Raw genomic sequence first — 24,652 nt, forward strand, 5'->3', positions numbered from 1 at the left:
TATTTGCATTGCTACAGTAATGTATCCAATTATGGCCATCTAAGTGGCTATTTTTGACAATAATTTCTAAGTGGTTATTATTGTCTGTTCATTTACGGGCAGGGCAATAATAAATTAATGTCAACCGGAGCCTTGAGTTATGTCATTTTCTTTATGCCACTGTCTGTGTGAGTGTGTGTGTGTGTGTGTGTGTGTGTGTGTGTGTGCTCTCTCTCTCTCCCTCTCTCTCTCTCTCTCTCTCTCTCTCTCTCTCTCTCTCTCTCTCTCTCTCTATCTCTCTCTCCCTATATATATATATATATATATATATATATATATATATATATATATATATATATATATATATATATATATATATATATATATATAAAATCAGTGATGTGCGGTCGGGATTGGCAAGGTAGGCACTGCCTGCCCCAGGCTGAGATCAAAGTTGAAACTGTTTTTTCTTTTAATTATTTCTTTCATTTCAGAAAGCCTACACTACCTATAGGTTTAAAAGTGACAACATTTGGTAACTTTTATACCTCAATTAAAAATGACTCATTACTTCATCTGGCCTGTAGGCAAAAATGCTGCAAAAATTTTCCTCCTGAAGGCACACCGCTACTGTGCTTTTCCCAGCACTGTCCACGTAGCGATGTATGTTCGTGCATGCGTAGTCAGTTTTCCAGTATAAAAGTCCTTTACGCAAATAGGCAGATTGCTATGCAGCCTTTTTACGTCGCTGTATTATTCCTATGCGAACTTACGTTCGCACAGTGCATTCGTGAATTCAAAACACACTTTGTGCACAGCAAAGCGGTAAGATGACGCCACTCAGGAGAATATAAAACTATTTTCAAGCATTTATTTTGAGGGAAAACGCCATCTTTTGAAGGATGGGAGACCAACGCCTTAGCTACCGAATCTTTAGCAAAGTAAGAAGAAAGAATTATTTGTACTTTTCACAAAAAATGGTGCAAAAAGAAAGATTGGCTTTGTGGATGTGCTTCGATTAACTGGCTGTTACACTTTACATGGTGTTTGGCATTGCTATTGCTAGCTTGATTTTGTGAGGAACAGGGAGATATCCACTTTATTACATTCTTTCCGGGCGTCCAGGCGGGTTTGAAATTGTCCGTTTTTTGTTGTGCAGCAAATTTACTGTGGCTGGCACTGGCTGTGATGGTGGCCCAGAACTTTAACTGAGTGGCAAGTGATGAGCTGCCACACCGGAGTCGAAGGGTACGAACCCCGCTTGAAGTAAAATTTAAAAAAAGATTGCGGCGCAAAAAATGTAAGACTTCAAAAGAGATTCATTTTTTTTTGTTTTATTTTCGACCCATACAGAAGAGGCATACTGTATGTCAAAATAGTTTGAATGCATGGCATTTTCTATCTGAGTATCAAGTGTGTAGAGGTCAAGCTTGTCCTCTTTTTTTTGGTAAATTAAAATATGGTCACCCTAGGATACGTTGTACACTCGCCTGTCGACACACACATTTGTAATTGGTGTGTGCGTCTCAATTTGCGACTATCTGCCTACCCAAACCTAGAGCTCACTGCACGTCACTGGGTTCAATGCATACGCTCAGACAACGAATACACAAGTTCATTGCAGTATCTGCACTCCAAACCAGGTGCAGTAATGCACCTAAATCTATTTGACAACCAACAGTAAAACAAACCATGAAGAAAAAAAGATTTCCGCCATAGTCTTTGATGACAACATAAAGGATGAGATTGTTTTTTTATTTTTTTTTTTCATACTCGGTAAATGGTTATGTGCATGTTTGTTTGTTTACATATGTCAGTAATATTCCCTCACACTGCTTTTTGCCTCTCTTGTCTGTTAAATAGTTTTGAGTTGGCACCCACAAGTGCAGCACGTGTACACACGCACGCACGCACGCACACACATTCACACACACATTTGATTTTACATGTCTAGTGGGGACATCTCATTGATATAATGCATTTCCTAGACCCTTATCCTAACCCCAACCATAACCTCAACCATAACCCAATTCAAACCTAAACTCTAAAACCAAGTTTTGACCCTCAAAAAGAGGTTTGGACTATGGGAACCACCAAAATGTCCCCACATGGACACGTGGTCCCCACAATGATAGTAAAAAACCCAAAAATGGTCCCCATGATGTGATACAAACCCGCGCACACACTAGGAGTGGACTCAGTGGAGCAAGTGGGATAACAACTATCTCTACGGCACTCTTTTTAGTACTATTTCATTTCTTTTGGATGAATGGATGGATGTTTTTGTGTTATCTGTATTGCCAGGAGCTTAAAGAGACTGGCAAACGGCATGAAATAATGAAAAAAAACAGAGCGAGACCAGCATTCGGAGTCTCTCAAGATCTCCCGTGCAACCGCAGTGATGAAGCTTACGGCTCGTGCATCATATAAGACTTAACTTACAGGTACCAATTTTACATTAGAAAACCACAATAAAATAAAATAAAAGTATAAAAAAATATAAAAGTATGAATACTAAAACAATGATCTTGTCCAATGGAGTCCCAACTTGTACTTTGTGTGAAATCTGAGCTTGTTTAATGGAGCACAAACCTTCTGTATTTGCAGAGAACCATTTTACTATAGGATGCAGTGCTGGCATATATAAAGGGTACCGAATCGTGAAAATGTGGCATTGAACATCCATATATTTTGAAATAAGTCACATTTACTGAAAGTGGGCAGACACTTTGTGACAAAGATCTTTTTTTCTTGTAAAAGCAGCGCTAATGTAGACGTTTATTTGCATTATTGTGGTTTTCTTGTTTAAGTTATACAAAAATAGATAATATCAAATGTATTCAGTGTGTATTTCATAGGTGAGGACTGTGTTATTCACACGTAGAAAAAGAGATGCAGGGGTTCCAAAATTGGCTCCGGTCCTATTGTGTGCCGCTTGTGGGGTTTCTCCAGGTCTTTCGGGTTACTCCGACATTCTGAGAACATTTATGGTAGGTTTATTGAAATTGTCCAATAGGTGTGAATGTTAGTGTGAGTTTATACTGCATGTGCCTCTTTCTTTACCGTCTTTTTCCCCCAATTTTATTCACCTTTTGAATTGTGATTGAACAGAATTATCCATTTCCGTTTCTCTGTACTGCTTAAGGCCTCTACACACCAATCCGACGTTGGCTAATATGACCGACAGTCGCGTTGGCCTACATGTCGGCACGTTGGACCGGAAAATGACAAGAAGTATATACTGCAATGAGCCAACAGCGATGTGGCATGCGTGTGACGTTAATACCCTTCCACAACATCGGCGATGGTAGTCAATCCCTCATTCCAAACAGGAAGCTCACAGCCACGGCGTATCATAAACAAGCCAACTCAGCTTCATTTGCACTCATGCTACCACAGAATGATGTTTGTTGCCACTGATGTCAGTCCTCGGTGACTTACTTGCGGAACAAATTAACGACACAATGGAGGCATGAGAAGACTCAAAGGAAGACTTTTTTTTCTGTAGCACTTTCAGATCGTGCGGATGAAAAGTGCATTACAAATTGAATCTATTATTACTATTACTAAAACATTTGATCTCCATGGGGTAATGTCTACTGATGTGATGCTCATCAGCTAGCTCTGGACCTTGCACAGTCAAGACATCCTGTGCTGGATTTAGCAACACAACCATAGAACATAAATTCCTCCCTGTTTGACTGTAGTTAGTGTTTTTTTTCCTTTTATTCTTCCGTTTTCTAACTATGAACAGAAAACTGATGTGACCAAAAAGTTTTCATTTTATCTCATCTGTCCAAAGGATGTTCTCCCAAAACTTTGAGTAAGCCCTGGATGCAGACTGCATTTCAAGGCGTGCCACAACGTCGGGTAGACCTAAACATTTGATTCCGCCCACATGGATTTTCCACCTCAAAGCACCTTCTACAATCCCAATTCCAAAAAAGTTAGGACACTATACAAATTGTGAATAAAAAATGTATACAATTATGTGGAAGTGCCAAATTTTAATATTTTATTCAGAATAGAACATAGAGAACGGGTCAAAAGTTTAAACTGAGAAAATGAATCATTTTAAGGGAGAACTATGTTGATTTTAAATTCCATGGTGTCAACAAATCTCCAGAAAGTTGAGACAAGGCCATTTTCACCACTGTCAGGCATCCTCTCTTCTTCTTGCAACAGTCTACAAACGTCTGGGGATCGAGGAGACAAGTTTCTCAAGTTTAGAAATAGGAACGCTGTCCCATTCCTGTCTAACACGCGTTTCTCTAACTGTTCAACTGTCTTGGATTTTCTTTGTTGCACTTTACCCTTTATGATGCGCCAAATGTGCTCTAGAATTGAAAGAAGTGGACTGCAGGCTGTCCATTTCAATACCTGGATCCTTTTCCTACGCAGCCATGATGTTGTAATTGGTGCTGCATGTGGTCTGGCATTATCGTGTTGAGAAATGCAAGATCTTCTCTGAAAGTGATGATGCCTGGATGGGAGCATATGTTGTTCTCCAATCTGAATATACCTTTGTGCATTGACGATGCCTTTCCAGATGTAGAAGCTGTCCATGCCACACGCACTCATGCAACCCTATACCGTCACAGATGTAGGTAGTATTTATTATTGTAGTCCACTGCAACAAACATTAACACTGTGCTTGAATGTAGGAAAATATAAGTGCTATGTGTGATGATTACATTTGAATGTATTGAAAAATGTTGAATAAAAATAATACTCAAATAAATTTTCAAAAAACACCATTGCCTAAACATTTAAGAACCTTAAAATAAGGCTGTTATTGGCACAGATACATGGTACTCGCCCAATAATACTTACAAGTGTTGCATTTTATTAGGCAGATGCATGTAAGAATTTTAAAAGACTGATACTTACTAATTTGGTCTGTAACATGTCGGAGTATTACATTTGCAAAAATGATCGTTGATGATGTTTTCCAAAATAAAAGCAGATGTTTGCAAATATGCAAATTATGAGATTTAGATCATTTTAAATTAAACAAGATATTCAAACGATTAATGGAGTATCTAAATGAATTTGGCAGTTGACTAGTTTTCAAGTAATCAAATAATCGTTGCACCGAATCGAACCAAATTGAATGGTAATCCTACTGAATCGAACCAAAGTGAATTGTGCCATTTTAAAATCTAACCGTCCTTGTATCGGATCGCACCGCATGTATCGAGATGCGTATCGAATTGTCTTGATTGGAGAGATTTACACCCCAGCAAATTCATTCACGACAATGATCTGTACGTACGTTCCGGTTCAAATCGTTTTTTGTTACAACCCTAGTGTATATATGTGTATATATATATATATATATATATATATATATACAGTATATATGCATACACACACACATACATAATTAACCTGTTCACCAAACATTTTGTTTTTTTCCTTTCCAACATTTATCAGTTTGAACAGTCAATCTTGAGGACACGGCCAATGCAGATCACAGGCTTTGTTGCTGGCTCTAGCCTTGTCATACTGAATTGCATATTGGCCCATTAATGGTGGTAATCCTCCAGTGTCTTGAAAAATACTTCCTCTAGTGTGGTTATCCCAATGTCAAACATTCTCTGCTCTCTTATTGAAAGTTTTACCAAAAGCCAACTTCTTGTTCATTCACAAATTCATTACTTAGACCTAATGAGAGTGTTTCATTCATTGGTGTTTATCAGTCTGATTGTGAAAATAGATAACTAAATCAGATCCTATCCACACAAAGACATATCAAGATCTTGCCCTGCAACTTTGTTGTACCTTCTTAATCCTTTGAAAACTGTAATCTCCACCTGGCAGCTGGAAGTAAATTCCTTAATCTCTGTCTCTCTCGCTCTCTCTCTGATCTAGGGTTTTGTTTTACTCCTTAAGTGATGCAAGATGAGTGTGTGTGAGTGAAACTGTGAGTTGTTGTCTCAGAGGACCATGCTGAGGCGGAGGCAGTGTTTGTGCTTACCGCAGCCGGTGGCATTAGGTGTCAAGGTTGCTACATAATGCAACCTGCTCCAGAGCCTCTTGAGAGTTACACCCCACTGGTTTATGCCATAGATACTGCAAACGCCAACATCATCTGCACTGCCATCTTGGTAACCACCCAAAGCTGACACTGTTGTTATCACACTAGCATTGCCTTCTAAAATTCTACCATATGCTGTAGCCTATATACTACAATTAATTGAAAAAATACATAAATACTAATTTTAACTGTCTTGTTTTTTAGTTTTGTTTTTTAATATCATTTCACAATTAAACAGTGCACTCACATTCCACTTTCTCCATCCTTGACTTTGTTTCCATTTTCCAAACGCGACATTTAGTTAACTTCTCAGCTGCGGCCAGCTTAGAGTGCATCGGTCCCATAGTGCACTCAACTTATCCTCAGCCCTCAGCACTGGCTAAGCTGATGCCAGCAGACAGGGAACAGTTGTTGGCTCCTGCCGGGTCAGCAGCGACTTCAGATGATGACCCGTTCTATCAGGCCGAAAGTCTGAGGGGGCCGTCTGAACATCGCTTTTCCCTCCCCCAAAAACCCTTTCCTCCCAGAAGTCAATGCGGCTCCTCTGGGCTTTTGTTGCATGATGGGATATGCTCAGCTGCTCCGTCCGGCTGGTCTGGAGGAATGCTGCGGGTGCCCCCCTTCCCATGGATTGGTCAGTGGAGCGGAGACGGATATCAAAGCTCAGTCAAGGAGGGGGCGGGAAGTGGGCTAAAGGGGTCATGTCTCATTGGGCAGAGTAGGGGGGCGCTGAGCCTGTCACATGGCTGATGGCTGATTTACCACTCCACTGGAGAGGTGAGGCCTCAGAAGCCACCTCTCCCTTCTCACTTAGCACGCATGTACACTCTTTACTGCTAGCCAGCTTTTATTTTGCTTTAACAACCTTATACATCAATTTGATTTCCGTACAGAAGAGCAATATTGATTCCTCACCCAGACTTTCAAACTGTAGCTACTTTGTCTTGTTTTCCCAACATTCCTGTTACTCACCAGATGTCATGCCGTTCTATCTATTCTCTTTCCTCTCTCTCAAATGAGAAAGTATTTTTTTTTTTAAATCACTTCACTTTTGTTTTTGTTAAATCTCCAACCATTGCTGCAGGTCCATAGTCTGAAACTATAATTGTGGATGGAATTATGGCTGTTTTTTAAGACTTACTTTTCAATAAGCACAAGTGGTCTGTTGTGGTATCTTTAATCCCACTGAAATTCATCAAACTGTACTTCTACATGCTGACTTGATTCTAAATAATTTGTTTTATAGTTTTGTATTAATCAAACAACAGAAGAGTGAACATTTTTTAATAGATATTTTTTAGGGCTGGGTATTGATTCAAATTTCCTCAATCGATTTGATTTCAATTCACAAGGGTTCAATTCAATTTGATTTAAAAAAAATTCTCGATTCACTTCAATTCAGTCAATATTGATTCATTATTATTTTATTTAATTATAAACATTATTTCTTAACTATCAAAGACATGATAAAAAACTCCACAAACATTAAATTCCAAATACAATTTTGCAAAGGCAGTAATTGGTTAATTGATTTAGTTTATAATGAAAGCAACACGTTATAATGACTTGAGTGTTACAAAAACATTGACATCAGCAAGGATCAGATGAAAATATTTTCATTATTCTAATTCAATAATTGTAAATATAACTCGAACTGATTCTGAATTGTCTTAAAGTGCAATAAATCAGGTATTTTATAAAGGCAAGAAAATACTTTTAAATTCATGTAGACAGTTACATTTCAAGAAAACCCTAAAATACCTAAAAAATTGCCCTTTAAAATTCTTAATTTACTTATGAATTTATGGGGGAAAAGCAATATTAAAATAATTGATTCATGGTTGTATGAATGATCAAGTTTGAAAATGAAAATCGATTCAATATCAATTATTATTATTTTTTTTAAACCCAGCCCTAATATTTTTAAGCGCTTTTAACTTACTATCAACATTTTCCTACAACCATCCAGTCGTTGTCGACAATGTTGCCCTCCAATTTACAATTAGCAACTGGAGAATCTGTTTACTCGACAATTTACCTATTCAACAGATTTTTTTTAATTACTTTTTTTACCCCTATTATTTGCTGAAAAACCCAACTATTTGCTGTTTTTGTGCTTTTTCTATAGTACCCTAAAATAAAATGCCACGTGCCCTAAAAGCCCATTCTATTAGAATAGAAAAATTAGGAATGAGAAAATTAGAATTAGGATCTGCATCGGAGGTGGTTGAGCAGGAATCCCTGTGCCATCAACCACGGGCTGCCAAACTCCTACATGTGACAAGGCCATGCAACTTGGTGCAGGTCGACTCCTCACAAGGAAATGCAGCCGACGCATGACGGTGCCACCTTGTTCCCTCACATTGACTTCCCCGCACCAAAATAAGAACGGTGAGTACGCAGTAGGCAATTCTGCACCTGCCAAGACCTGAAGCAGTGCTGCTAATAAAAGACTTATAATACCAGGAATAATTTCTGGGAATGGTAACAGCATGGAAGTTACTTTGGTGGACTCTGGTACTGATGACTGTTTTGTTGACTTTTCTGTCATTAAGGCTGTTCGATGATTCAGGTGTGTTCAGTGTTGGGAATAACAGCATTTGGTAACTGCGTTCTTTTTTCATAAATGGACTAATCAAACTAATTATTCTCCCCATATTTGAAACTCAGTTATCCTTATTGTATGTTCAATGTGTTGCATGACAATTTATTTATTAGTTTCAAGGCTCGAAGTAAGCTTACAGTAGGTTCCGATAAGTCCATTTATGAAAATGTCTTTTGCACACAGTTAGATCAAAACCGGGATTCTGGGCATTGTGATCACGTGATCATCAAAGTCTCGACTATAATTTCACACATATACACCATTTCCCTTCTCTCCCACCAATGTCACCAATCAGAAGCCCTTACAGACTGAGCTACTGCTGTGCCATAGTTTGTCATTTAGGTTTGAATTTGAAACATCTTTTTTTTTTATACCAGTCCTTCAACTTCTGATACCTCATACCATTTACTGTCCCATTATTTATTTAAATAAACTTTATTTGAATTGAGTTTGGTGGGGGCACGGTGGCTGTCTGGTTAGCTCGTCCTCCTCCCAGTGCTGAGGGCGTAAGATCGAGTCCGGGCTTTGGCCTTCCCGGGTGGAGTTTGCATGTTCTCCCCGTGCTTGCGTGGGTTTCCTCCGGGTATTCCGGTTTCCTGCCACATTCCAAAGACATGCATGGCAGGTTAATTGAACACTCCAAATTGTCCAGAGGTGTGATTGTGAGTATGGATGGTTGTTCGTCGACACCTTGGACTGGTTGCCACTCAATCACATGGCACACATAATCGCCTTTGTGCAAAAATTGGCATATCAGATACAAAACAATACCTTTCACACAGTTCCCTGGGATGTGGCATATTGTGTATTCTTGCAATGTTTGTCCTCACCAACATCTGGTGTGAGGTTCAAAATACTGAGCCGAGAAATTTGGAGCTTGACCCTGTAGAGATCAGAATGATGAGCCAAAAATATCTAATGGGCCCTTTTCCTATATCACTTATCCTGAGCTGGAGCCTAACACAGCTAACTTCATGTGAAAGTCTGATTACACCATGTACTGGTCGCATGTCAGTTGCAGGTTAATACTGAGAAAGACAACCTTTCACTCTCACATTCACTGAATGGAAACTGAATTTATGCTGCCTGCACCAAAGTCAGCGGATAGTACCAAAACACCATCAATTACTTAATCTAATGTATAATTTATTGTACGGATTTAAAAAAAAAAAAAATCAAGAAGTTATGGGGGAAAAAAACAATATTTTAAATGTATTTAAATTAAAAATGATTCATTTTAAATAATACTATGTCCAGCGAGCCAAAAAGCTCCTTGATTGGTGTTCAATTCCAAATGATTTGAGAATGTTCAGTTCATTTTCACATGTGCAATATGTCATGTCAAAAACTCTATGAAGACACAATTGTTTTGTTTTTTATCTACACCCACTGAACAGACCCATAAGAAAAGACAAGACAGCACTCTCCTTACTCCTGTAACTACAGTACAGTACTCCAGTCATCCATCCTCTACTTATGCCACATACGTTTTGAATTTGACATGTGAGTACGGGCTGTCGAAGAAAAAACGGGGCCTTTTAGAGATAAAAGAACACTCCTCTTTCTCTCTGTCAACATGTAAGCCTTAAATGAAGCTGAATGCTAGCTGGGATTCCTGTCTGGTATCCTGTCTGACATGAAAGAGTGCTCACTGGGATTGAAGAAGGAGCTCACAGAGAAGTATTCCCACTGGACCCTCCAGCAGATGGAACAAGAACACCTTGAAGGAAGGGAGTGTCGCTATGCCAAAGTGCTTTTTTTTCTCCCACGCAGATGAAACATAACGCGGGGCTGCCTCAAATCTCTGGATGTGTGTGTAAGTGAGTGACACAGAGAGAGCACCTGGATCTTCAATGGAGGCAAGTGACAGAATGCCTTGTCAGATAGAATCATTGTAATGGAGCAATAATTCAACAGTGCTCAATCAGAAATGCTTATCTTCAGGGCATCTTCTACCAAAATGTCAAAATGGATGTGTGAACATTTAGCTGGTAAATACCCATGATGCCATTTGTTGTATCATAGGATGAAATAATAACAAAGCGGTACTGATAACGTATGGGCTTAAAAAAAACTAAAAAAAACGTAAAGCTAGTGCTGTCACTATCAAATATTTTTAGAATCGATTAATATATAAATTATTCGACTAATTGGGTTAATTTGAACAAATTTGCCCCAACAACGTATAAATACGTTCTATTTTTAATATTACCAGTGTCCCAAAAACGTATAACATTTTTATGTTGTTGTTGTTGTTTTTTTATGCTAGAGCATACAGAAGGCTTTGATGCAGCCTCTGAACTAAAGAGAACGGTTTCAGATATGGTAGTTATTACAAAAACGGCCAGCAGGTGGCAACAGAGTAAAAGAGATCAACCAGGGTCATGTTGCAAACAAGCTGATTTACCCACAGTCCTAAACTGATTTGTGAAAAATGATGAAACTTAGCTATATTTCTAAGGCTAATTGCAGTAAAACGGAAACAATTTTTTTCTGATGTAAGAAGAAGAGACTCTAATCTTTCTTTTGGTAGTTTTGTTTTTATAGCAATAAAACACAATATTCTGTGGGCATTGCAAAATCAGTCAAAATCGAGTAAAACAGCTGAGAGCGAACGGGGTTGCTTTAATGAAAATGTCAGGGAGTGAATGAGTTAATTTTGCATTAAATTGTATTACAACAACTGATTATTGTTTATTAACCAGTGATTGGCGGTTATTTTGATTAAACACAGAAGATAATCGGTCTTCTTTCATGAAGGGCTACAGAAATCAGAGAACAATTACTGTTGATATACTGAAATCAGAGATTTTGGACAATTTTTAATTTAAGAAATGGCTGCAAATGATGACTCGATTATTAAAATAGTTGCAGATTAATTTGATCATCGATTACTTGTCGATTAATCGATAAATTTTTGACAGCTCGACTTAAAACTAGTAGACATGATGAAAGATGTGGATTTAAGTTTAAAAAATTAAATCAATAATCAGTTCTGTTTGTAGTCCTGTCTTAGAGGACTGTTCCCAAACTACTCCTTGTGGACTCGTCAGATCACAGTGACAAACTAGACAAGGGGAGTTTGCTCTAAATCCTGTGCATGCAGAGATGTCTTTTGTCTTTTGCCACTTAAAGGCCCTTGGAGGAGTTTTTGCTGCTCAGCCACCTTCTCTGACCTGTCACTCACTCTTCTGACAGCTGCAAAGAGACCCTCCTCCTCCTCCTCTTCCCCTTCCTTCCTCCTTTTTGCTCCTTCAGCCTCACGGTCCTCCCCGTCTTCCCCCGCTATGCCTGCATGTGAATTGTTGGTCTCATTTTCATGTGTCAGGAGCAGCAGTCAGTGTGACAGCTCCCTGTCTGCCTGGCTCATTAGAAACAGCCAGCCTGGTCTGGGAAGCAGCAGGAGAAGTTCTTTTTCTACCAAGCCCAGAAAATGTGAGATGTTCGCATCAGTCAACCGGATCATCATCGTACTAGATGTAACCTTCACAAATACACCGATTCATTCATCCAAACCTTGGTTAATACTGTACTGCACATACTTAAATTGTAGCGGTGTCCTTGGTTATAAACGGATCTGTAATATGTACTTCTGAATCCATATAACAATTGAGTTATGGGGGAAAAAATTGTGTGTTTGTATGGGACTTTGATTTTGTCAGGGGATGATTCTTGATTAATAGAAACAAAGGTGTTTACTTTTTAGACCTACATATCAAATGGCCTTGAAGGACAAAATATGCTTCAAAAAAAGCCTTATACATCAGAAGCCAACGCTTTCCATTGCTTTATTGTTTGTCCTTGAGTGCTAATTGTGCAACACATGATAGAGGCAACCATTAGCCAGGCTTGCGTTTGATGTTTTTGATGCGGTGCGTGGATGTGAGCTGGTGAATGGTTCAATTATAATTGCATGAAGAGTTTGTATCGTTATATTTTGGGTAGGGCTTTGTATTCCTCCCTTTTAATGAATGTAACGTGGCCATCTAGGATAGGAAGCAGAAGCTATTTTTTAGCTAATAATGAACTGTGAGCGTCCTTTGAATATGTATGAGGATGTAAGACCCAAGGCATGATGTACACAAGCTCCCCTGATGGGTGTGAAGTTGATCATATCATTTCCTTCCAGAGAGTAAGGCTCATTTAGCAGAGTTTAAACCAGGACTCATAAAATAAGTTGAGTATAACAAAGCACTGCAGCATGACGGGAACGACTAGTTAAAATTTAGTTTGTTAAATTTTAGTAGAACATTTACCACTTAAAATCCAGAGTCAACAATCAACTTTTTTTCCAACCGTTTCATTGCCTTGTTTCCACTTTATTAGTTTTCCATATTCTATTTGGCCCATGAACAAGCTCTTTCTCGTTGTTACCCGAATATTTTGTCTATAATGAAAATAAAAACAACAACAACACACACACACACATATGATCAAAGCAAAACATCATTTGAATTATAGATGTATCTGACCATGATGACACAGGTGTCAAACTCATGGCCCAGGGGCCAGATTAAGACCGCCACTTCATTTTAAGTGGCAAGTAAAGGCAAATCTTTGGGTTTTGGTCTACCCAAAAAATTAAGCAAATTGACAATTTTTATAATATTGAGGTATTGCAAGCATTCTTAGTTACTAAATGATCTTGTAATATGACTTTTTCTTTTAACTGGCTTCTGATTTCAAAACTAGCTATCTAATTTGCTGTGTATATGTGAAAATATGAGGCATACATCAATATGGGTTCCCACCCAGTCATAATGGCCCTCCGAGGAAAACCATAACTATGATATGGCCTATGACAAAAATGAGTTTTTGACATCCCAGCAGTACCATATAGCAGTGATTCTTAACCATTGAGCCGTGGTCCAATGGTTGGGCCATTTAGTGGGTCACAAAGTAATTTCAGTTTTGTAACTGTGAGCCGCAAGGGCCGCGGCAGTTGTACACATGTAGCAGGGTATTTTTAAAACCAAAAAATCTGCCAATTTTACATTCATTTACAATAGTTCTGTCCCCCCCAAATCAGAAACAAAATAGATCCCCACAAATACAAATATCAATGTGAAAATAAATCCTCTTCCAATAACATGGACAAATTAAACTGCAATTAAGTCTGTTCTCACAGATTTACTCACTCCTTGGTTTCGCATTTTTATTTGCATTTTTATCTGGTAAAGATGTTCGTAGACGACATTTTCATCCGTTGCTGTGATTGGTCAAAACAAACGTTCACAAGATGCCGGATCGTCCAATCAGTTCGAAGTATTGTACAGAATGTCCCGCCTTTCCCGAATGGAACTGCCAAGTGAAGTTCCAGATTGATAATGTGAAAAACTCCCTTGAGTGAATCACAATTATCAATCTGGTTACACTTCCTGGTTCGTTTAAAAAAAAACACACGCACACACACACACACACACACATCCACATTAAACACACACAAACGGGGAAGTTGATTCCGGAATTCTTTGCTTGTTGCCATTTTATAGGGTGTCAGTGTTTACACATAAATAAATGTCATTGATGACCACATTATATCATGTTACTTGATGATGATTTTATAAACCTTAACTAGATTTAATTCAGTTATAAAATACAAACAATAATAAGTCAACATAAATCATAATTTCTGAGGAAAAGTTGGGCCCCAAGGTAAAAAAGCTTAAGAACCCCTGCCATATAGTATAACCCTACAAAAGACGGCGGCCAACAAACAGCTATTACTGTTCGTTGTTTGGCGTCGTGGGAAGGGAGTGTGCACAGCGGCTGGCCACATGCGCCGATTAATATTTCTCAACAGGCCCGAAAATTGACTGGCTATTTGGGAAACTCTCGATGGCCAGTCAGCCCCTGCTTGGAAATCCATTGTCAATAAACTTTAAACAGAAAAAAGCAAATTCTGAAATGGCATTGTGACTTCTCCTTCCCTACATCTGCGTGCTGAGTAACGCATGCAACACAAATACAGCAGAATGAAAACTGAAATTTTCTTCAAGGATAACAATGAGTATAATAAATCAAATCAACAATTCAATTCCAATACAAGTAATTCAGATCCAGAGGACGCTACTTAATATCAGTTTGTCTTCATCTCCTGCATCTCAGCTATGATGGAGATGAAGTGTGAGAGCTCTCTAAATGATGACCCTTCCACTCGGAACATTTAAACCTATGACAGCTCCCATGAGAATAATGTGTGCATAAGTGTGCCCTCCAATTTAGACAGCATACGAAAAGGTAATCAGAGTGCTATCATCACCCCAGCAGAGAGAGGATTGGCTGACCCTGTGCAGCTCACGTTTTTGATGGTCTCATTTCCCTTACCAGCAGGTGTCCACTCCCAAATATAATGGGCTTTACATGTGTAATTAACACTTTGCTGCTTGCACTGCCTCAAACCTTGACTATGTGTTCTAAACTTACCTCACTGGCTCTTTCTTTATTTTTTCAACTTTACCCCTTCTTTCTCTTTTTTTTTTTTTTTTATAAGGAGGCATCATGGTTTCTGGACTTCATGCTGTGGTCAAAAGTGTCAGCAAAAGATGAAGAAAGCCAAGCAGTTGGCAATGCATGGATGGGCCATGGTGTTAAGGGAAAAAAAAAAAGTTCTGTGGTCCGCACTGACATGGATAGCGTTAACAGCTTGCTGCATAGGCCAGCTAATGCCTTAAACCCACCCCCACACCCCACCACCATGGAACCTGTAATTACCAGGGCTTTGTTAATTAAGAATGAAACAGAGGATACGCAGTGGGCTAATTGGGGCCGACATGCTCTGTAATTAGAGTAAGTCACACATTGGGATTTTATGAATGAATGACTTTGTCAGTCCTTTTACAGCAGTTCATTATATTGGTCAGTGCTACCAGTGTTATTTGCATGCATGTATGTAAAGGAGACAATATGTTAGTGTGCTTTTTATTTATTTATTTTATTTTTTTAACAAACAGCAGCTTTTCTCTCCAGGCCTCCTGACTAAGGCAGTATTAATTGTGTCGGTGAACGACGGTTGGGGGTGTGGGGGAAGAAACATGGGGGTTGGGAAGTCCAATTATTTTTCTCTTCTTCTCTTTTTCCGCCCCCAACCTTTTTTCACCATGTGCTGCTAGCTGCTGGGGGATGGAGGTAGGTTTCAGACTCTCATTTGCAGAATGTGGCAGGAGTTCATCATTTGGTTAATTGTAAACATAGACATGACCTATTTCTGTGATGCCATTGGCAATGGTAAAAAGTAGTTTTAAAGCCATGGACATATTTGCATATTTATTTTCATATCCATCTGATCAGGAAATAAACTTTGCCATGTTTATGTTGGTTGAAAAGATAATTGATTTTGTCAATGTGATGAATGTGAAGCATTTTTTATCCCTGCGATTCCAGGTGACAGACAGAAAGGTGTTTGGTTAAAATAAATTTGGGTAAAGTAATAAAAAAAAGAAATAAAGCTACAAACTAAGTATGGATTGTCAACCTCTGAACAAACCAGTGTCTCCAGTTATCTCTGAAAGATTATCTCTATTCAATATTAGATCACTAGTTAACTCATGGTCATCATGTCATTGGGCCTTGTTTTGAATAATTGAACACATTTATAAATCTAAATAAATAGGTTTTATTATAAATGCATTATAATAAATGTATATTCAATTATTCATTCAATTTGTATATATATATATTTTATTTTATTTTATTTTATTTTTTTTATTTATAATATAATTTACTGAATTTTGACATATGTGTTATCATCAACAGGGCCAGTGTTGGTACTGGCAAGGCCACCACAATTTGGTTTGCCGGGCCCATGGTTAACATAGATGACACACAGCAATCTTAAACTCCACATTTTAACTATGTTCAAGCTACTTGAAGTACTTGTAGTTAGCATGTTAATCTGCTCTAATGAGACAAAATTTGAAGCGTTCATCACCTGACCAATGCCATCCCTGCAGTCGATCGTGGTGGTGGCTGCATCATGCTCTGGGGATGTTTTTCAGTGGTAGGAACTGGGAGGCTGGTTGGGATTGAGGGAAAGTTGAATGCAGCAATGTACAGACACATCCTGGATGAAAACCTGCTCACGACCTCAGACTAAGGTGCAGGTTTTCCTTCCAACAGGACAACAACCCTAAGCACACAGCCAAGACAACGGAGTGGCTTCATGATAAATCTATGAATGTCCGTGAGCGGTCCAGCCAGAGCCCAGACTTTAATTGGATCAAACATCCCAGGAGAGATCTAAAAATGGCTGTGCACTGACACTCATCATTCAACCTGATGAAGCTTGAGTGGTGCTCTAAAGCAAAACTGCCCAACGAAAGGTGTGCCAAGCTTGTGGCATCATATTCAAAAAGACTTGAGGCTATATTCTGCCTAAGGTGCATCAACACAGTATTGAACAAAAGTTGTGAATACTTATGTACATGTGATTTGTTAGTTTTCATTTCATAAAACTGCCAAATACATACTGTATAATATTTTTTTTTGCCCCACATTGCTGTTATGGGGTATTACACTCTAAAAACAGATGGGTCAAAAGTAACACAATTATGGATTAAAAATGGACCGATCCACTTTCTGGGTCAATTTGACCGAACTTACTGGGTTGTTTTATATAAAATGACCCAATTGTTTGACCCAAGTAAAGGATCTGACCAATATTTATGAGTTGTTTTACACTAAAATACCCAAGCAGAGGATTTGGTCTGTTTTTGACCCATAGTTGGGTTTTTGAGTGTATGTGTAGAATTGTGCGGATACAAATGTTGGGATAGGGCTGTAACATATCACAATGTGGAAAAAAGTGAAACACTTTGAATACTTGTACTGAACAAGAGCAAATTAAATGGCAGCAAATTGTACTGACAAACAGATTTCAATTTCAACCTCTTCCCTAAGCAAGATAATTTGTAAGTGTTAACATGTGTCTAATTAAATCAGGATGTGTCTACATTGAATGCCCCCTCCTTTTTTACTTCCACAACAGTTATTGACAATTGTGAAGAGAGAGATTTTTTGCACCTGAAGAAGGTATATTAAAAATCCATACTTTTGCGTGTCCAATAAATCAAATTATGGGATAAGAAATGAACAGAGTTCCTGCGCAGGATGATTTATTCCGGAGATCTCCGTTACATCATTGAATCAAACTCCAACAGTTTCAGATCAATAATGCTACTCCTCTTTCGAAGAGCCCACACTTTATTACAATCACATCGCAAGAACAGTGTCTCCAACACCGCCCCTCATGAATAAGTAAATGTGTTATATAATGGAAAAATACAGGTTGAAAAACAGAGTTCTCAGGACACAGATACAGCTGTATTCGTCTCTAGTCAAAATATACTTTCAAGGCACTTCTCAGTACTTTCTCCCATAACAAAATCTCACAAACAAGTTGAACTCAACAGCTCCTAATGTAACATAGTTATATGAGTGTGCGCTCTCTCTCACGAACAGAAATGTGTTTTCGCACAGAGAAGGAACTTTTTTAGACTAAATAATATGACCCATCTTAAGGCCAGGCCATACGAGGTCGACATCATCTGCTCTGCTCAGGACACAAAATATGTCTTATAGGTTAATATGAAGAATTAAAATGTTCATAATGTGTAACAATAGTTGATATATGAAATAAAGTATTAAAAATGTTATAATATCTTTCACACCTCACCCCAGTTTGGATGCTTTCCTGTCCACAGAGGAAAGGCCAAAGCAAATGATTTATGGAAGTCACCAGGGGATGCAGGTCTACAACCTGTGGCTGATGTCTTTGACTTTATATTGCCTCTCATTACCTCATTTGTCTTGGTGTGACACTTGGCAACTCTCAACCCTCATAAAACCTAATCCAAAGGCTACTTTATATATCCAGTTCCTCAAAGTACTCATCCTTGACTACTTAAAAGTTCTCATCCAAATCAATGATTGTGCAAGTGTAAATGTGAAATAGGAATGTGCAGCGATGACTCTGGTTTCCAGGCTAGTACAACACACCAGCTATCGGAGTCCTATTTGGATCCGTTCTTTGTATGTACTCTGATCAGCGCTTCTGCGCTGTCTTCATCAGTCTTCTGTGTACTGTGCTCTTTCTCTTCCAAGTAAAGGGACACGTTCAAAGACAGTGTAACATGTGGTACACGTGGCAAACATAACAACAAACACGATTCTCTTCACATCTCCACAGCTTACATTCAGTACTGGAAAGGCCACTTAGATATGCCCTGCTTCCCCTTGTTGGTCCACACTTAGTCCTGTCTTTTCAGCTTTCCTGTTCCACATCCACGCTCTCAACGGTCAACATCCTCTTTCAGGTTCAGACTATTATGACTTTCATCTTTGCTTTTTCATTTACTGGAGTGTTCACCGGCTTGTGTTTTACTTAAAATGGACAAGCCAGATTTTCGTTGTTGTTGTTGTGTCTCTGGAAACACAAGAAGGCACTGGCAGTGAATATACTCAATTCTCTGTGTGGCTTTGGGCCATGCTTATCAGTGCCACCTGCTCGTGGAGTAGCCTCTTAATAAGGCGATCAAAGGCAGTGAAAAGGTGCTAAGTGGTTAGAAGCTGCAGTGGCACATTACTAGCCTTTGATCCGCCCAAGCCTCTCTACCGGTCTCATTTGAAATACGGTAGGAATCTGTTTTTGAGTTCAACACTTTACCTTTAATAAACTGTAGGTTTTTTTGCAAGTGACTCTTTATGCCTGACAATAGGCAACAGTCTTTTAATGTCATTCATTGCATTGGAAATAACACAATACTCTGTCATGTACAGCTGAAACTGAATTGGTATTGGCAAAAGTAAAATGTAAAGAATATACAAATATTAAATGGCACTGCAGAAACTACACAAGCTAGCCACCCGAGTCCCTGACCACCGAGTCATGAACCGGCCAGAGCTGAAGGCCATTTGAGACCGGCCACACAGAAACTCTACACAAAAATGATTTATTGTGCCTGAACCCTGTTCTTGTCAAAACGCTCATCTTGGTCACGTGATAAGGGGGGAAAGAAGGAAGGGGGGGGGGGGGGGTGCAGTAGGTAGCAAACGAGTAAACAAACAAACAAAAGTATGTGAAGTTATGTTTTGTGAGTAGAATTTTCCCCTCATAAGTCCACGTAACACTTTCTTCTCTCATTTTATACGTTTGAAAGAAAAAACAGACACACAAAATAAACAAGCGGTATAGACCAAATAAGACAGAAAACAAAAGCTGTATTTAAGAGGCAATATTAGAAGTTTTATTGCTCCCCCACTCTGAATAAAAGGAGTCCTCGAATTACAAATGAGTTCCGTTCCTACGCTGGCGATGTAACCCGAATTTACCCGTAAGTCGGATTTCACCGTTAAAGTTTAACTTTACATCAAAATACTTTCTATAAAAAACTAAAATGCATTCAAATGAAAAAAATATGATGCTGTACTTACCCAGCTTTCTTCTTTAGGGCCATAATGTGAAAAAAGAGGGCAAAAAAGCCAAAGATAGTCTGTGTCAAGCAGGGAGGTAACAGGTCCCATTTTCTTTGTCATGACCCAGCCAGGAAATGAACCCACAACCTTCAAGCCTGAGGAAAGGTACTCTACCACTAGATCACTGAGCTGGTACTGAAAGAAGGAAAAATGAGCTTAGTAAATATAACAAAATGAACCATATTTCACTCATCTATTTTCATACTTGTATTTTTTTCCCATTTATCTTATTACTAGATTATGCAAAATCTTAAAATAAGAAAACTGATGAAACCCCAGTTCAGGGCCTTTGATGTTGGTTAGTTGTCATCTTAAAATGTGGGAAATGCTTGTTTTATTCCTCACAGTACTTAAAACTGGCTGTTAACACTCTATGCCAAGATTGCTTGATCAAATAAGATAATTAAGTAATAAGTATATTAAAATAAGCACAATGATCTTGTCTGACAATTTCATTTTAAGTAAAAATAAGCAAATTTAGGTTAAATTTAAGAAATTATATCTTACTTAAGATTTTAGTTTTTGCAGTGTGCCAACCAATACTTTTCCAGATGACACATACTATCACCAATGAGAAATATGGTACTAGTAATTATCATTACATAATGTACTAGCTGTGAAGGCTAGCTTGCCAGCATTGTCGGGGTTGTGGAGCAGAGGAGGTTCACAGGCTCAACATGCCCCAGGTTGACACCCATGCGTGGAGCTCAAGCACTTGCCACTAAAAGACAAGCGTTTTGAGCTTTTTAAAACAAAATAGATATCCTCAAGATGGGACTGGCTCATTAAAAAGCAACAATTGCAAATATCTCTATATGAAAGCAGTCCATGGCTCAAAAATAGTTGAAGACCGCTGTCTGAGTGTAAACACCAGACCTCATGCTTCCTGGCTTGCAGACGCTGAGCACTGTCTCCTGTATTAAAGTGCTAAATCTGGTCTAGTCTGGCTTGTGAGCGTCATAGCACCTCTGTCTTGTATTAGACCAGAGACTGTTTACGAGTAGACTGCACAGACTTAGGTGAAACAGTCAAAGTCTTGTGTCACCAGATGTTTTATAGGGTTGGCGGCATGGCGGAGGCACACATTAAGCATGGAGGCAGAGGGGTGCCGGCGCTGGCTGGACCAGCCGTCAGGTGCTCTGCGTGCCCCTTTATGGGCCAGTCCGCTAATGAAAGTAAGGATCTGGGACCACTGTGGAACATCAGAGGCCACTCTACCCCGCCAGGCCTGCACCTCCATCTATACAGGAATGTCATAAAGCTTTAAGAGACCCTCCCTTTCATTATTGACTTCCGTCTCCGTTTCCACTCGGCTGGCCCGTCTGCTGATTGATTGGTTTTCATTTCTCGTCATGTTCTCAGGTGGCTGTTAAGGTGTTTCCTCAACTTGACTGGGTTGACACAGGATGGAAGCAATAAGTTACGATACAGCAAATGAAGTGTGAGAAAGCCCAGTCAAAGTTGTTTGATAAGAGAGGTGAACAACACGACTGTGACAGAACTTGGCATATGGTTGTGTTGAGAAGCCGCAGACACATATGGAACAAATCAGGGGAGTGTTTTTGTGGTCAGAAGAGACGTTGACAAAATTTCTACGTTACATATAACAATTTAGATGAAAATATAAGGTTTCAACCTGATCTGATGAATTTTGACAGAGTTGCACCAGTAGACAAATTGTCAATCAACAACTAATTGTTAATGTTTCATTTTTTTTTTTAATTGGACGCAGAAGTGAGTTCTAAAGGAAGTATCTTTCAAGGTAGCAGCTTCCTGGTCAAATGCAAAGCCTGTCAACATCCAATTTGATGGATTCCAAAACCATTTAAAATGATGGAAATATAAATGATCAGTTTTCAGGGTCAAACTGGTGGCATTATAAAACCTAAGACATAAAGTGATGTTTTAAGATTGTCATACTAGTAAACTACAAACTATATAAACAACTTAAATTTATAGTATTTTGTAAAACCATTACAAAATAACATGTTAAGAAACTCATTCTCTTGCATGCTTTCCTTCACAATATAAATGTTTAGATAAACAGAAAGAAAAGAAACCAAAATAAGATAAAGAAATAACAAATATATAAATAAATAAATAAGAGACTAAAAGGGGACCTCAGAACCTGAGACCTAGATTTGACACATAACATCCAATGTGCATGAGATCATATTATGACAGTCACTGTGTATGTGTAGTTTGTGGAAAATACTTTCAGAGTTGATTTTGTGATGGTGATTCAGGTGACATGATGATGAAAACACCAGACACATTATTTGAAAAAGGTCATCAATGTATTGCACGGACCAGATGACTTCAAAATATAAAACTTAATGTAAATATTATTACTTTGTTTTTCACTTGCAAAATTTTTCTGAGTGGTCACACAATCAAAGGTAAAGTGAGTGTACTGTATACAAGACTCAACATATAGCCTTGGGGACAGCCATTACTCATCATTATTGTGAGAGATGCTTGATTCCCCACTCTAACTGACTGAGGTCTGTCTGTGTTTTGAAATCAGCCTGTAAATAAAGTGTATCCATGTCAACTAAAGTTGACTGTCTCATTGTCAATACACTGTCACTCTGATGCTCTTCACATAGTGTTGGAGTAAATCAGACAACGTTATGTTACTTTCAGTATTAATGATTGCATGCCACATTGATGATACACATTATGTTTTGCTAAAATTGTTTTATTCACGTTAATCACACTGTGTTTTGATCAAGCATTTTAGAGGGACATTTAATCATTAATTTTCAAGTACATATCAAGTTTATTTATAGATAAGCAACGGTCAGGCTGACTGGTAAAATCAGTCAGCAATAGTTACACTTTAAGTTTGTTTAAGATAATACAAATGTACACTGACCAGTAAAATCGGTCAGCGTATTTTACTCTTTGGGAATATGATGACTACAAGGTCATTGTGTACTTTTCCAGTGATATGATATTTAGCAGTGAGAAATCATGAGATGCAGACCTGGGCGGAAAAGGGAAAAAACAAACTCCCTTTTGGTACAAATAGATTAGGAGTTAATGTTTGGCCAGGCTGTTTTTGAACTATTGTATAAATAAGGAGGGCCGCTAGACTAGCTTTCGCCGTGTCTTTGGGGTTGTTTTCACAATCCTCTTCTCGTGCAGGCAAACGTTAAAAAGACGCGGCCCTCAATTGAGAACTTGTATTGTTTGAATTCTGGAGATGAAAGCAGATCAACTTCGACCGACCTTGTATTCAGTCCTTCTTTATCCTCTTTGGGTCCAAAACGAACACGCACTTCTGCTGAGTGAATGAATGCTATTTAAACACTAAAAAATAACTTTTGAGCATAAGAACAAATAAACACTTATTTCCAATAATGGGCAATTATATTATATATAGCATTGACTGCCTACCTTTGTTACTAAGGGTGTCACTGAGTTACAATATAATTTAATACCAAAAGTAGCAAAACTTTGATCCACTAATATATGTCTGTACAAAAGTAACACATAAAAGAGGCAAAACACAATCACGAGTGTTACTAGTAACAGCAACAAAGCATGTTGGGAAGGTCTCGAATGATAACTGTTGTTCTATTCAAGTTAGCATTGGTCAGCTCAGTAGTGCGCCAGAAGTGGTGAGAATGCGTTTCAAAATAAGAGTACAAACAGGAAGTACAGTGTTCGCTGCCTTAATCTTGCTGGTTTAACTTCATTTGGTAAGCGTGCCTTGTTAAGTGTAAAATGTCGTATCCCATTTAATGTACACTTGCTTTTTGGTTCCTTGTTGTCTTCTTTTTTTCTTTTCCCCTTTTAAGTTCACATACGTGTTCAAATCAACAATAATCGTGCTCTTTTAAGAGCATTCAATTGTAAATTCCATTTTTGATCAAATGCAATATGAATATCGTTGGAGGGAATTTTCATCTCTTTTAGATTGATACACAAACTGTAAAATTGTGTGTTCATTAAAAGGTGAACTAGAGTGGGCCAGTCTGAGCCCTGAAACTCCAAGACTGAAAATGAGTCCCAGTTCGGCCCTGGTAATGACTGCCCTCACAGAGCACTTGACCATGATGGGTGTGAGCGCCATGGCATGGTGGTTGTTGAGACAGCTCACTGGGGTTTTCTTTGGGATGGACATGATGGTTGTGGATTTAAAGTAGGTGAGGACAAATGCCTGCACCACGGACATGTTGATGATATCCATGAAAATGTTACCTGGCTCTGATGAGCAGGCTCTCTTCCCCTGTCCCTGCAGACCTCCATTCTCCACCAACGTCAGCTCAGAACGTTCAATACTTTCAAAAATAAAAAAAGGGCTGCTATTAGAATTAGATGACCAATGCCCAAAGCCAATGAAGATGAAAAACCCGATTTGAGACAATAAGAACATTTGAAGAAGATGTGAGAGGAAATTGTTGAGTTAAAAAAAAATTATCAAGTTTTGAGTCATTTTAAATATGATCTGGCCAATAATTTTACAATGGCAAAGACCAATAATGTCTCAACATGATACGGCTTTGTGTACCATCCTGAATTGTGTATATCCTGGACGTGTTTTTTTT

The 24,652-nt window shown here is 38.5% G+C and overlaps 2 long non-coding RNA genes across 2 annotated transcripts; one reads left to right on the top strand and one right to left on the bottom strand.

The window, feature by feature from the left end:
• Window positions 1-9,028: 9,028 nt before the first annotated feature.
• On the bottom strand, window positions 9,029-23,612 carry LOC144049416 (uncharacterized). The gene is made up of 4 exons (XR_013293558.1): window positions 23,499-23,612; window positions 23,331-23,382; window positions 20,055-20,231; window positions 9,029-9,220 (listed from the first exon to the last, which is right to left on the bottom strand). It is a non-coding gene; the product is annotated as an uncharacterized LOC144049416 (long non-coding RNA).
• Window positions 10,035-17,581, top strand: LOC144049279 (uncharacterized). Its single transcript, XR_013293530.1, has 3 exons — window positions 10,035-10,127; window positions 10,208-10,483; window positions 16,743-17,581. It is a non-coding gene; the product is annotated as an uncharacterized LOC144049279 (long non-coding RNA).
• Window positions 23,613-24,652: the final 1,040 nt, after the last annotated feature.

The sequence above is a fragment of the Vanacampus margaritifer genome, chromosome 3, assembly GCF_051991255.1.
Source record: "Vanacampus margaritifer isolate UIUO_Vmar chromosome 3, RoL_Vmar_1.0, whole genome shotgun sequence".
Classification (NCBI taxonomy): Eukaryota; Metazoa; Chordata; class Actinopteri; order Syngnathiformes; family Syngnathidae; genus Vanacampus; species Vanacampus margaritifer.